This window comes from Procambarus clarkii, chromosome 11, assembly GCF_040958095.1.
Source record: "Procambarus clarkii isolate CNS0578487 chromosome 11, FALCON_Pclarkii_2.0, whole genome shotgun sequence".
NCBI classification, from domain to species: Eukaryota; Metazoa; Arthropoda; class Malacostraca; order Decapoda; family Cambaridae; genus Procambarus; species Procambarus clarkii.
Genome location: NC_091160.1, coordinates 10,001,372 through 10,017,462, shown reverse-complemented (window position 1 = coordinate 10,017,462; position 16,091 = coordinate 10,001,372).

Sequence of the window (16,091 nt, the reverse complement as noted above, 5' to 3'; positions counted from 1 at the left end):
AAAAATATCGGCTAACTGCCTCAAATACTGTAAAATAGTGTCCTTCCCACGACAGTAGTCCAGAATAAAGGTTGGCAACAAATGTGTACTACAAAATAGAGCACACCGGACTAAGCCTTCCTGAATCTAAACTTCGTAAGTTAAACCTTTCTTTGTAACCAGGGCAACCCGTTCTCGCAAATTCGTAAAGTCAATATTGACTTATTAACTACGTGCATAGGTGACATACTTAACATAATAGATACCCTTAAAAAGATTCATAGAAAACACCGACCTTACCTAACCTTGTTAGTATCTTAAGATAAGCATCTTATTGCTTCGTAATTACAATTATTACTTAACCTATACCTATTATAGGTTAGGTAATAATTGTAATTACGAAGAAATAAGATGCTTATCTTAAGATACTAACAAGGTTAGGTAAGGTCGGTGTTTTCTATGAATCTTTTTAAGGGTATCTATTATGTTAAGTATGTCACCTATGCACATATTTAATAAGTCAATATTGACTTATTAAATTTGCGAGAACGGGTTGACCAGGGAGCCAAAAATGCAAATCTCATTTATTAGCCAACATTACTCCCACTATGCCTCCTGCTCGTGGTATTTGACGAGGGAGGGAAAGGGGGGGGGGGGGGGGTGCGTACTACCCGATTCACTTATTCTGCAGTTTATTTATTTTTTATTTTTGCCACAATCCTACGACCAATATCTCATTCCCATGTCAAGCATCTACCACCTCAAGTGGTAATCTTTGCTATCACTGAACACCATCGTATTACATGTTTCGCGTTTCCCTCTCCTCCCTTGTGCACAATTTCCTCTCCCAGGAACTGCTGCATCTGAAGGCAGCATATCCGCCTACGGCAGTGCTTCAGGCGTTATCAATGCACCCACTTTGCCCAGAACTGCATCAGCCGTGAGCAGATTTGCAGCATCTCTATGGAAAAACGTTACAGGAGTTGCAAAGCTACCTACCAGCGCTGCCTACTATGAGATGAAGCCCACACCGCCGTTTCTGGGACTGCACAGCTAGGAAAGCTGAAACACAGAATGAAGCCAGACAAACCACCGCCACTCCAAAACCGAAGACATTCAACATCCAGGCAGTAGCCTTCCCCGACCTCCCAACAAGGGGCCGCGCTCCACGCAACTTCTGGACGAACACCACCCGCGGCAACAGTCAATCGCAGATCCAGACGACACCGCCCAACCAGGCCAGCGAATCAGACCCGGTCGTCGCCAACATCACCCGCCTTCGATAGCACTGTTGCTGTCCCTTACACATTAAGAAAAAACTGGCAGATATTTTTTTGGTATTATTTATATACACGAGTTCTGTTGGGATTGAGTACTACAGATGTTGGAGGTAGCATGTTTGGAGCAGATACTTTTATTTATGATCTTTTAAATAGTAATTCATGTACCTGATAATTGTTTTGTTGTTGGTCGAGAATAATACCATGTGGACGAAGATTGTTTCTCTTCAGCCTTCAACCATAAGAGTTGCAACGAGGATTAAACACCTCAGGCAGGGAGCCTGGGTACGAGGCGAGGTGCGAGGATCAAGAGAGCAGGGCACGTCCTGTGGACGGGTGGATGCTTCCCATGCAACAGTAGAATTGTGCTACCACCGTGGCCATGGATACGCCGCTCATTTTAAAAGAGCCGTTTAACACACCAAGATCTCATTGGACCTGTGGCTCAGCCTGCTGGGAGCAAACTTTCAGTACCGGGAGATTAAGGAGGACGACAACAAGAAAGCGGTACTCTTAGTTTCACTGGGTTCGGAAGTGTATAGTGTTCTCGGAAATTTGTGTGCACCCGAGCTACTCCACACGAAGACCTATATAGACCTGATTGCCCTGCTTAAACGTCATTATGTAGCGAAACCTTCATATCACAGAAGTTTGATGTATTTCCTGAAGAGGAGGAAAATGTAGCAGGAATCCATACAGGATTTGTATGCAGAATTGAAGGCTTTTGCTAACCACTACAACTTCGGAGCATAGTTTGACGACCGGGTTATGGACCAGTTCAGTAGTGGAAGATATACATTTCCCTAACCTGGTGGCAGAAAACTTTGATCTACAATCTATGACTTCATGGACAGTTCGAGATGATATTGAACCTGGAAAGTGCTTTTGGAAGCAAGACTTTTACTCAGGAAATTATAGTCGTACAGGGCCAGACCAGATGTAAACACTGTGGATACAATCACAGTAGTAGCAAGTGCAAGTTTAGTGCCTATATATATGCAACTTTTGTACCAAGGAGGGACACAGTGTAGGGAATATCTGAACAGGAATAGCAAGGCCTGGGAGGGAAGACGACCAGGGAATACAGGAAGAAGAGGTAGTGGTACTGTGCTCAAGGCAGTAGAGGAAGGTAAACTGTCTGAAGAAGCTGCAGGCGAGGAAAGCAGACTATATTCGGCGATAGAAAAGGCATGTTCAGCGAAGTCACAAGTGGTAAATTTTGTAATTAATGGGAAATTAGTTCCCTTGGAACTAGACACTGGTGCTGCAGTGTCAACATTGTCTAGAGTAACAAACTAGTTTGTTGTAGGAATTATCCAGTATGTTCTCTCTCAGACATGGGAGTTTGGGAAGTTGGAGTCACGTTGTAGTGACCTGACTCTGGGAAACGGGGCATCCCCTGGGAATTGGCGGTTGAAATACAAAATGGCTGGCGCCTTTGTCTCATAGTAACGTATAATGAATTATTTTACAAAATTCAGTAATTTAGAGAAATTAGTCTTCATTCAAGTTGTATTCATACATATTCAATAGTATTTCTGTTTAAAGTATCAAGAGTATCCTAAATTGTCAGGATAATGAGTAAGTCACCATCAGTGGCGTCACTAGCGGGACTAGTCTCAGCCGCGGAACCATTTGGGCGACCTTAGGTCCCAAGGGTCAAAGCTCCATATTTTTGGTATTTCTCAAAGGTCAAATAGCCATTTTGTAATCGGAAATAGCTCTTCCCCAAGGTGCCTGTGTAATTACCTTCAGTAAAAGAATCCAACCAGCTGGGTCGTTCAGTACAACAGATTAGTTGGTCAACTTAAACCCTACGAGTAAACTTAGTATGCCAGGTGTAGGGATACCCATCTGGGCGACTGTGTAGAGCAGAGCAAGGGAAGAGCAGTGTGGAGAAGGCAACGGCTCGGGAAGGTGACCACTCCACCTCGTCCCGAAACCAGCACGACACCAGCTGGTCAGCTATAAGAGGTAGAGTTGCTGTAAGTTTGGTATAGGCAATTAATTCATCTCATGCCTTAAGACGGAGTGTTCAGCCAGGGAGTGCTTTGAATTAGATTTTGTTTTAGTTTTTGAATAAATCAGTAAATTGCCTTTACTAATTTCCATTTTATGTTTTTTATTTATTGTCCTGGACACGTGGCTCCCACGAGGCCGAGTTTCGTTGGGCCGCAGAGCCTAACGCCGATTAAGAATTCAGTGTCCCTTTGATAATATTTCCACACTTAACAGATTCATCCATTCATCCCTCCTATTCCAACTAACTGGGGATCAAGCCCCAAGGTTTATTGAGAGCATAATCGATCCAGACCTCTGTTATTGCTCCCCAGAGTTAATGGTCTGGTGGTGGCAGCGTCAGGAGATTCTAGAGTGTGCTAGGAGCCTAACTCCACGTCATAACAGCTGTAGAATCTTAGTCGGTCAAAACGGTTAAGACCCGTGGCGTGGGATTCGGCTCGAGTAGTTGCTCTGGGGTCCCTTGGTTTGAAGAGAGTTAAGTCAGGATACAGGTGGAGAACAGTCTAGTGTCGGCAAAAGTAGGTTATAATGGAAAAGAAATTGCCCAGGATTTTTATGAAATGGATTCACAATTCTAGCCTATGTGGAAAGAATCATGGAAAAAGTGGGAATTTTCTTGGCAAGACCCATCAGGTGGGGGCAACTAGTGATACCCATCCTAATAATGAAGGGGTAGCAGCACCAGCAAGAGACAGGGAGGCACAGCAAGGGGCAACAGAGTGTAATGGAGATACAGTTAACCCTATGGACTCTATAGGTAGTAATTCAGAAGAATGTTTCCCAGAATTAACAGGTAGGGACTCTAGAAAATCAGGAAGAGTCATACGACCGCCCGATAAACTCTACCCCTACAGGTTAAGTCTAATTAAAAGGGGGAGGAATTTTGGGATTGAGTACTACAGATGTTGGAGGTAGCATGTTTGGAGCAGCTGCTCTTGTTTATGATCTTGTAAACAGTAATTCATGTACCTGATAGTTTTTTTGTTGTTGGTCGAGAAAAAAAAAAACATGTGGACAAAGATTGTTTCTCTTCAGCCTTCAACCATAAGTTCTTACATTCATGTACAGGCACTAGCACGCATTGCATTTCGGGCAAGTCCTTAATTCTATGTTCCACGGAATACGACTGCCAAATCTTTCAACAAACAGGTACCCATTTTACTGTTGGGTAAACAGAGGCTACAGGCAAGGTTTGACACTTAGTAAATCTTCCCCGGCCAGAATACTGTATCAGAAAGCAGTACCAAATATTGTAGAAAATTCTCCGGCCTTCAATATCCGAGGCCATGCTCACCAGATACTACTACACCAATGGCCAGCACCCCATCTATAGACCCCGTAAAGCCTACAGAAACGACTCCAATACCGGCAAGCACCTGCTCCCCTCACCGATCGTGAGACCTGCAGGTCAACCAGCGCCAGGACGTGACCCAGGAAGGTCAACACCGGCCCCAGACCACTCTTGAACAATGGAAACTACAGATAATGAAACCACAACCTTGGAAGACAACTTCGTTACCGCCTACCTAGTCAACAAACCCTAGAATGAAGATCTCGCGTACCCTATGGATCACATTTGTCTGTCAGGGGGAGTGGACAGCGCTTCAGGTTAGTAGTCCTGAGGTTCTGGGTTCGATCCCCAGTGGAGGCGGAGACAAATGGGCAAAAAGCTTTTCACCCTGAAGCCCCTGTTACCTAGCAGTAAATAGGTACCCGAGAGAGAGCTGCTATTGGCTGCTTCCTTGGCGTGTGTAACAAAAAAGAGGCCTGGCCGAGGACCAGGCCGCGGGGACGCTAAGCCCCGAAATCATGATAACCAAGATATACCCACGAGGGATAAGACGACATCCCATCCGGAAGGAAGTATTACCATAAACGTCGACGCAGAATCATTTAAACAAGGGATACATGCGTGAACTGCAGACCTCTCTCAGATTCTTACTCCACAACCCAAGTCACCCAGCCTTGCCAATGACATGTGATAGCCCATGTCATGTTCATAGCAAATGGCACCATCCGTTTGTATGGGCTGCGTTTCATACGCCACTTAGGTAAACAGAGCGTACAGGACACCCGCCAAGCTTGGACTCTGCTAGTCATGTATCATTATAAATATTGAAGTCTGTGATTGATGAAGATTAAGCCACCCAAAAGATGGCACAGACATGAATAGCCCGTAAGTGGTGACCCTTTGGAGCCATTACCAGTATCAATAGCTGATACTGGAGATCTGTGGAGGTGCGACTGCACCCTCCGGAGAGGTCGTGACCTCTGGGTTTAAAGTCAGTAACGAAGCAATGGATTTATATGAAACCTACAACCAAGACTTCCCAAGCAACAAAACCACAGCCCACACTATAACCGAGAAACACGGAGACGGCAGCAAGACTTACCAGCGTCGTCTACATCGACCTACAAGTTGTGGTGGCCGGCTAGCAACTACCTACTCAGTCCACCAAGCAACCCAAGCAAAAAGTTCAAGTTGTATCAAGACCTACTCCAGCAGTCTGCCAAACCAGAACCAACCTGAAGGCAGCCGCCTTCACCGTCCCCTCTTTATAGGGATGGTGACCTAATTTTGCCACTTTGTAATTATATATAGCTAGTGAAACTGAATTGACAGACACTGAATATGCCCTTAAAGAAGCACAGAAGGAACAATTGGATAATCCATTTGAGGAATATAGCTCTGGTACTGATGAGTTTTGTATTCTTGATGATGCACCTGGCACAGGAATAAAGTCTCCATCTGGTGAACCTCAGGTGCGTATCTTGACTCAGGATCCTGTTGTCATTATTGACAACCACTTCACTGTTCCTCTTGGCAAAGTTGATCAACTCAGGGCTCCTAAACACTTTCCTGCTGCATCAATGAAGTATACTCTTCAAGAGTTAACAGTCGTGTGGCACATGTACTTGTGGCACTTTTTTTTAATTGCATAATTAATTGCATAATTAATTAATTGCATAATTAATTAATTGCATAATTAATTAATTGCATAATTAATTAATTGCATCATTAATTAATTGCATCATTAATTAATTGCATAATTAAATATTATATATATATATGCGAACAAGCCTGAATGGTCCCCAGGACTATATGCGAATATATATATATATATATATATATATATATATATATATATATATATATATATATATATATATATATATATATATATATATATATATATACATACATACATACACACATACACACACAGTCCTAACATTATTTTAGTCACTAGCACGCATAGCGTTACGGGCAGGTCATTAATCCTAATATTCCCCGGATTACGACCCGCCAAATCTTTTAACAAGCAGGTAAAGGATTGGCAGCCAGTAAATCTTCGCCAGCCAGGATACGAACCCAGGCCAAAGCGCTCGCGAAACCCCAGGAGTGTTACCACTCGCCAATTGGTGAAAGCCATATCCGCCTTCGTAAAACCGACGTGGCTATTCTTCAGCTATACACACTTCCCCGTTCACCCAAAGGGTATCTTGTCCTATCTCTCATTCAGGCTCCCTCCGGACCTCACCCCCTAACAATGTACACACTACTAACTTACCGTTTACTTGAATAATGAAATTTCTCCACCTTAACTGCTTAGGTCTTTACCGCTTTACTGCATCTGATGTTATTGATAACTTGCTACCAAGTAACTTATACTTGCCGCTCTAGTACAGTTAACTCAATCTAATCTTTATCCAGGTGATCCGGACCCCTTCAGGAACAGTAAGTGGTTTATACTTTTTGAAGAAGCTTTAGTAATACGTTCTGAGACATAGTCCATGATCACGGCTTTTGAAGAAATCTAGGCAAAATATTCCCCCCCCCCTTGGCAAAACCTCCCCGGGCCCCTTGACCAATAGAAATTTTATTTTACAAATTTCTCAAAAAAGTATACATTGTAAATCGTGAACCCAGGATGAACCGATATTTGATGAACTTCGTACATGTTAAACTTTTGTTTTTAATTAAATATACTTTACGTTACATGCAGTTTGAAAGTTTCATCCTCACAACGACTGCACGCGCTTATTATCCTTATTCTAAAGGCCCGCTCGATCCCAGAGAGAGTACGGCCAAAGCCGTCAGTCTTGAACATTAAAGAACTTACTCTAGCAGCAAGTTCCACGAAGACGGGATCTAACATGGAGAGGAAACTCCAATACTCATTAGAGTATGATCATTCACACTGTAAAATGCACTAAACTAACCTGTTGCCCATGGTGTGCCGGCTATCACCACCCCAAGTAAATTCCTTGCCTGTTTGTGCATCCTGGAGATAATTCTGCACAGCCCAGGTGAAATCTTATGTTGCAGATGCAACACTTGACGCCTACAATACGTCTTCCCAGTACACCCGAACACTCGCCACACCTCTCCATTGTCTGATGTATTGCATTTGTGCTTCACTGTATGGATCACTTGTTGATGTCAGTCATATTACTCTTTATAAAATTATACGTATATTTGTACACCTCGCTTCCTTGACACACTCGTGACTGCGTCCGTCCCCTGTAGTGCGAGACTGCACACTGAGAGCCAGCTGCTTCCCTCCCCGACTGTATACACACTTGTCCACCAATCACCAGAATTCAAATTATTCCACCAGCCAATAGCAACTTGCCATATCAACCGCCAGCGAATCAGATTTCAGTTCATACCCAGTCCAAATTACAGACGTCGTCTTCCAACAATAACAAACACTCAATAGCGTAGGACTGTTGTTTCAGCAGTTATCATTTTCCATTAAAAAAAATACTTTTTACTCACGAAAGTATTTTAAAAATCTCATGTCACTATGCATGTATTTGCAATTGTAAATGAACATAATACATACACTATGTATGTATTTTAAAACTGCAAATGAGCATCATACATTAGTAGGCTCAGCAGCGAGTATCGGTGTTGCTATTGTAACTTTGTTTTGTTTAGAATAATATACGAAAGTTTTGTTCTTCAATAATTATGTATACCCCATACTGATCTTGTGGACGGTATTGGACCCCATACCCATCCTGTGCATATTATTGGACCCCCCTCCCATACCCACTCTGTGGATAGCATTGGACCCATACCCACTCTGTAGACAGCATTGGACCCCATACCCACTCTATAAACAGCACTGGACCCCATACCCACTCTGTGGATAGCATTGGACCCCATACCCATTCTGTGGATAGCATTGGACCCCATATCCACTCTGTGAATAGCATTGGACCCCATACCAACACTGTGGATAGCATTGGACATCATACCCACTCAGTAGACAGCATTGAACCCTATACCCACTCTGTAGACAGCATTGAACCCTATACCCACTCTGTGGACAGCATTGTACCCCATACCCACTCTGTGGACACCATTGTACCCCATACCCACTCTGTAGACAGCATTGGACCCCATACCCACTCTGTAGACAACATTGAACCCCATACCCACTCTGTGGACAGAATTGGACCCCCATATCCACTCTGTAGACAGCATTGAACCCCATACCCACTCTGTAGACAGCATTGGACCCCATACCCACTCTGTAGACAGCATTGAACCCCATACCCACTCTGTGGACAGAATTGGACCCCCATATCCACTCTGTAGACAGCATTGACCCCCATACCCACTCTGTGGACAGAATTGGACCCCCATATCCACTCTGTAGACAGCATTGACCCCTATACCCACTCTGTAGACAGCATTGGACCCCATACCCACTCTGTAGACAGCATTGAACCCCATACCCACTCTGTAGACAGCATTGGACCCCATACCCACTCTGTAGACAGCATTGGATCCCATACCCACTCTGTAGACACCATTGAACCCCATACCCACTCTGTAGACAGCATTGAACCCTATACCCACTCTGTGGACAGCATTGTACCCCATACCCACTCTGTGGACAGCATTGTACCCCATACCCACTCTGTAGACAGCATTGTACCCCATACCCACTCTGTGGACAGCATTGTACCCCATACCCACTCTGTGGACAGCATTGTACCCGTATACCCACTCTGTAGACAGCATTGGACCCCCATACCCACTCTGTAGACAGCATTGAACCCCATACCCACTCTGTGGACAGCATTGTACCCCATACCCACTCTGTAGACAGCATTGGACCCCATACCCACTCTGTAGACAGCATTGAACCCCATATCCACTCTGTGGACAGAATTGGACCCCCATAGGCGGTAGTGGAACGGTTACTGCCACACTTACTATCTACAGTTAGCAAACTGTGAATATTGGGCTAAAATTCCTCCTAGTGGATCATTGTGAATGAAATATTTGCACAGTTGCTGTAAATTTGTTTTAAATCTGTTTCTAAATTCACGTATTTTTTCGCACTCCATGACATAGTGACGGAGAGTGTGTGAATATTTTGCGTGATTTGATAAAATGCTATGCCCAAGATTACCATCCAAGTGCCGGCGGGGAAGTGGTTCAAATAGCTTCGGCTATCACTTCCTTCTGTCCGGTCGTGATGGTCAAGCGGATTAAGGCGTCCTGTAGATACCAGTTGCGTTGCTCCTGGCAGTATGGGTTCGAGTCACTTCTGGGGTGTGAGTTTTCAGTCATATATATATATGACTGTCATATATCTACGTTAATTTTAACTCTAATAAAAAAATATTGACCTCATACATAATGAAATGGGTAGATTTATCATTTCATAAGAAAAAAATTTGAGAAAATATATTAATTCATGAAAACTTGGCTTATTAGGCAAATCGGGCCTTGCATAGTAGGCTGAGAAGTGCGTTCTAGCTACTAGGTATGACATATATATATATATATTATATATATATATATGTCGTACCTAGTAGCCAGAACTCACTTCTCAGCCTACTATGCAAGGCCCGATTTGCCTAATAAGCCAAGTTTTCATGAATTAATGTTTTTTCGTCTACCTAACCTACCTAACCTAACCTAACCTATCTTTTTTTGGCTACCTAACCTAACCTTACCAATATATATAGGTTAGGTTAGGTTAGGTAGGGTTGGTTAGGTTCGGTCATATATCTACGTAAATTTTAACTCCAATTAAAAAAAATTGACCTCATACATAGTGAAAAGGGTAGCTTTATCATTTCATAAGAAAAAAATTATAGTAAATATATTAATTCAGGAAAACTTGGCTTATTAGGCAAATCGGGCCTTGAATAGTAGGCTGAGAAGTGAGTTCTGGCTGCTAGGTACGACATATATATATATATATATATATATATATGTCGTACATAGTAGCCAGAACTCACTTCTCAGCCTACTATGCAAGGCCCGATTTGCCTAATAAGCCAAGTTTTCATGAATTAATGTTTTTTCGTCTACCTAACCTAACCTAACCTAGCTTTTTTTGGCTACCTAACCTAACCTTACCTATATATATAGGTTAGGTTAGGTTCGGTCATATATCTACGTTAATTTCAACTCCAATAAAAAAAAATTGACCTCATACATAGTGAAAAGGGTAGCTTTATCATTTCATAAGAAAAAAATTATAGTAAATATATTAATTCAGGAAAACTTGGCTTATTAGGCAAATCGGGCCTTGAATAGTAGGCTGAGAAGTGAGTTCTGGCTACTAGGTACGACATATATATATATATATATATATATATATATATATATATATATATATATATATATATATATATATATATATATATATATATATATATATATATATATATATATATGCAATTGACGATCACAAAACACTGATCATTTTATGCGGAAAATCCACAGAGAAATATGAAATGAGGTGAACGTTTCGGCTTTGTTAAAGCCTTTGTCAACACCAGACTGACTAAGGAGAAGGGAGAAGGGGGAGGATATATAGGCCGACACCTGACCAACCCATCCCTAGGGTTGGTCAGGTGTAATTAACCAAAATCAGGTATAGCTTAGCTTAAAATGGTCAAAGAGGATTAAGCGGTCAGAGAATAAGGATGAAAGATTAAAGAAAAGCCTCATGAACACACAATATATGAATATACAATTATAATGAGACATTGTAAGCCTCTCTATCAGAGTTGTTTCTTAAACTGTTGTGCAATATTATAACTTAAAAATGGATCAAGTTTGTACATTCCAGTACTAACATTAAGAAGATTTGGACAAATCAGTCCAAATTTTGGACTGAAAATTTGGAATTTGTCCAAAGATTTGGACAAATCCAAATCAATTTTGGATTTGCTCTAATCAGTCAGTGTCCAAATCTTCTTAATGTTAGTACTGGAATGTACAAACTTGATCCATTTTTAAGTTATAATATTGCACAACAGTTTAAGAAACAACTCTGATAGAGAGGCTTACAATGTCTCATTATAATTGTATATTCATATATTGTGTGTTCATGAGGCTTTTCTTTAATCTTTCATCCTTATTCTCTGACCGCTTAATCCTCTATGACCATTTTAAGCTAAGCTGTACCTGATTTTGGTTAATTACACCTGACCAACCCTAGGGATGGGTTGGTCAGGTGTCGGCCTATATATCCTCCCCCTTCTCCCTTCTCCTTAGTCAGTCTGGTGTTGACAAAGGCTTTAACAAAGCCGAAACGTTCACCTCATTTCATATTTCTCTGTGGATTTTCCGCATATATATATATATATATATATATGCAACTGAAAACTCACACCCCAGAAGTGACTCGAACCCATACTCCCAGGAGCAACGCAACTGGTATGTTCAAATAGCCTCGGCTATCACCTCATTATGTCCGGTCGTGATGGTCAAGTGGATTAAGGCGTCTTGTACATACCAGTTGCGTTGCTCCTGGGAGTATGGGTTCGAGTCACTTCTGGGGTGTGAGTTTTCAGTTGCATATTGTCCTGGGGACCATTCAGGCTTGTTCGCATATATATATATATATATATATATATATATATATATATATATATATATATATATATATATATATATATATATATATATATATATACTAGGTACGACATATATATATATATATATATATATATATATATATATATATATATATATATATATATATATATATATATATATATATATATATATATATATATATATATATATATGTCGTACCTAGTAGCCAGAACGCACTTCTCAGCCTACTATGAAAGGCCCAATTTGCCTAATAAGCCAAGTTTTCATGAATTATTTGTTTTTCGACTACCTAACCTACCTAACCTGACCTAACCTAACTTTTTCTGCTACCTAACCGAACCTAACCTATAAAGATAGGTTAGGTTAGGTTAGGTAGGGTTGGTTAGGTTCGGTCATATATCTACGTTAATTTTAACTCTAATAAAAAAAAATTGACCTCATACATAATGAAATGGGTAGCTTTATCATTTCATAAGAAAAAAATTAGAGAAAATATATTAATTCAGGAAAACTTGGCGTATTAGGCAAATCGGGCCTTGCATAGTAGGCTGAGAAGTGCGTTCTGGCTATTAGGTACGACATATATATATATATATATATATATATGTCGTACCTAGTAGCCAGAACGCACTTCTCAGCCTACTATACAAGGCCCGATTTGCCTAATAAGCCAAGTTTTCATGAATTAATGTTTTTTCGACTACCTAACCTACCTAACCTAACCTAACCTAACTTTTTCGGCTGCCTAACCTAACCTAACCTATAAAGATAGGTTAGGTTAGGTTAGGTAGGGTTGGTTAGGTTCGGTCATACATCTACGTTAATTTTAACTCCAATAAAAAGCAATTAACCCCATACATAATGAAATGAGTAGCTTTATCATTCCATAAGAAAAAAAATTAGAGAAAATATATTAATTCAGGAAAACTTGGCTTGTTAGGCAAATCAGGCCTTGCTTAGTAGGCTGAGAAGTGTGTTCTGGCTACTAGGTATGACATATATAAATATATATATATATGTCGTACCTAGTAGCCAGAACTCACTTCTCAGCCTACTATTCAAGGCCCAATTTGCCTAATAAGCCAAGTTTTCCTGAATTAATATATTTACTATAATTTTTTTCTTATGAAATGATAAAGCTACCCTTTTCACTACGTTAGAGGTCAATTTTTTTTTATTGGAGTTAAAATTAACGTAGATATATGACCGAACCTAACCAACCCTACCTAACCTAACCTAACCTATATATATAGGTAAGGTTAGGTTAGGTAGCCAAAAAAAGCTAGGTTAGGTTAGGTTAGGTAGGTTAGGTAGACGAAAAAACATTAATTCATGAAAACTTGGCTTATTAGGCAAATCGGGCCTTGCATAGTAGGCTGAGAAGTGAGTTCTGGCTACTAGGTACGACATATATATATATATATATATATATATATATATATATATATATATATATATATATATATATGTCGTACCTAGTAGCCAGAACGCACTTCTCAGCCTACTATGCAAGGCCCAATTTGCCTAATAAGCCAAGTTTTCATGAATTAATTGTTTTTCGACTACCTAACCTACCTAACCTAACCTAACCTAACTTTTTCGGCTGCCTAACCTAACCTAACCTATAAAGATAGGTTAGGTTAGGTTAGGTAGGGTTGGTTAGGTTTGGTCATATATCTACGTCAATTTTAACTCCAATACAAAAAAATTGACCTCATACATAATGAAATGGGTAGCTTTATCATTTCATAATCAAAACATTTGAGAAAATATATTAATTCGTGAAAACTTGGCTTATTAGGCAAATCGGGCCTTGCATAGTAGGCTGAGAAGTGCGTTCTGGCTATTAGGTACGACATATATATATATATATATATATATATATATATATATATATATGTCGTACTTAATAGCCAGAACGCACTTCTCAGCCTACTATTCAAGGCCCGATTTGCCTAATAAGCCAAGTTTTCATGAATTAATGTTTTTTCGTCTACCTAACCTACCTAACCTAACCTAACCTAGCTTTTTTTGGCTACCTAACCTAACCTTACCTATAAATATAGGTTAGGTTAGGTTAGGTAGGGTTGGTTAGGTTCGGTCATATATCTACGTTAATTTTAACTCCAATAAAATAAAATTGACCTCATACATAGAGAAAAGGGTTGCTTTATCATTTCATAAGAAAAAAATTATAGTAAATATATTAATTCAGGAAAACTTGGCTTACTAGGCAAATCGGGCCTTGAATAGTAGGCTGAGAAGTGAGTTCTGGCTACTAGGTACGACATATATATATATATATATATATATGTCGTACCTAATAGCCAGAACGCACTTCTCAGCCTACTATGCAAGGCCCGATTTGCCTAATAAGCCAAGTTTTCCTGAATTAATATAATTTCTCTAATTTTTTTCTTATGAAGTGATAAAGCTACCCATTTCATTATGTATGAGGTCAATTTTTTTTTATTGGAGTTAAAATTAACGTAGATATATGACCGAACCTAACCAACCCTACCTAACCTAACCTAACCTATCTCTATCGGTTAGGTTAGGTTAGGTAGCAGAAAAAGTTAGGTTAGGTTAGGTTAGGTAGGTTAGGTAGTCGAAAAAATATTAATTCATGAAAACTTGGCTTATTAGGCAAATTGGGCCATGCATAGTTGGCTGAGAAGTGCGTTCTGGCTATTAGGTACGACATATATATATATATATATGTCGTACCTAATAGCCAGAACGCACTTCTCAGCCTACTATTCAAGGCCCGATTTGCCTAATAAGCCAAGTTTTCATGAATTAATGTTTTTTCGTCTACCTAACCTACCAAACCTAACCTAACCAAGCTTTTTTTGGCTACCTAACCTAACCTTACCTATAAATATAGGTTAGGTTAGGTTAGGTAGGGTTGGTTAGGTTCGGTCATATATCTACGTTAATTTTAACTCCAATAAAAAAAAATTGACCTCATACATAGAGAAAAGGGTTGCTTTATCATTTCATAAGAAAAAAATTATAGTAAATATATTAATTCAGGAAAACTAGGCTTATTAGGCAAATCGGGCCTTGAATAGTAGGCTGAGAAGTGAGTTCTGGCTACTAGGTACGACATATATATATATATATATATATATATATATATATATATATATATATATATGTCGTACCTAGTAGCCAGAACGCACTTCTCAGCCTACTATGCAAGGCCAGATTTGCCTAATAAGCCAAGTTTTCCTGAATTAATATATTTTCTCTAATTTTTTTCTTATGAAATGATAAAGCTACTCATTTCATTATGTATTAGGTCAATTTTTTTTATTGGAGTTGAAATTAACGTAGATATATGACCGAATCTAACCAACCTTACCTAACCTAACCTAACCTATATTTATAGGTAAGGTTAGGTTAGGTAGCCAAAAAAAGCTAGGTTAGGTTAGGTTAGGTAGGTTAGGTAGACGAAAAAACATTAATTCATGAAAACTTGGCTTATTAGGCAAATCGGGCCTTGAATAGTAGGCTGAGAAGTGCGTTCTGGCTATTAGGTACGACATATATATATATATATATATATATATATATATATATATATATATATATATATATATATATATATATATATATATATATATATATATATATATATAAATATATATATATAAATATATATATATATATATATATATATATATATATATATATATATATATATATATATATATATATATATATATATTTATATATATATATATAAATATATATGTCGTACCTAGTAGCCAGAACGCACTTCTCAGCCTACTATGCAAGGCCCGATTTGCCTAATAAGCCAAGTTTTCATGAATTAATTGTTTTTCGACTACCTAACCTACCTAACCTAACCTAACCTAACTTTTTCGGCTACCTAACCAAACCTAACCTATAAAGATAGG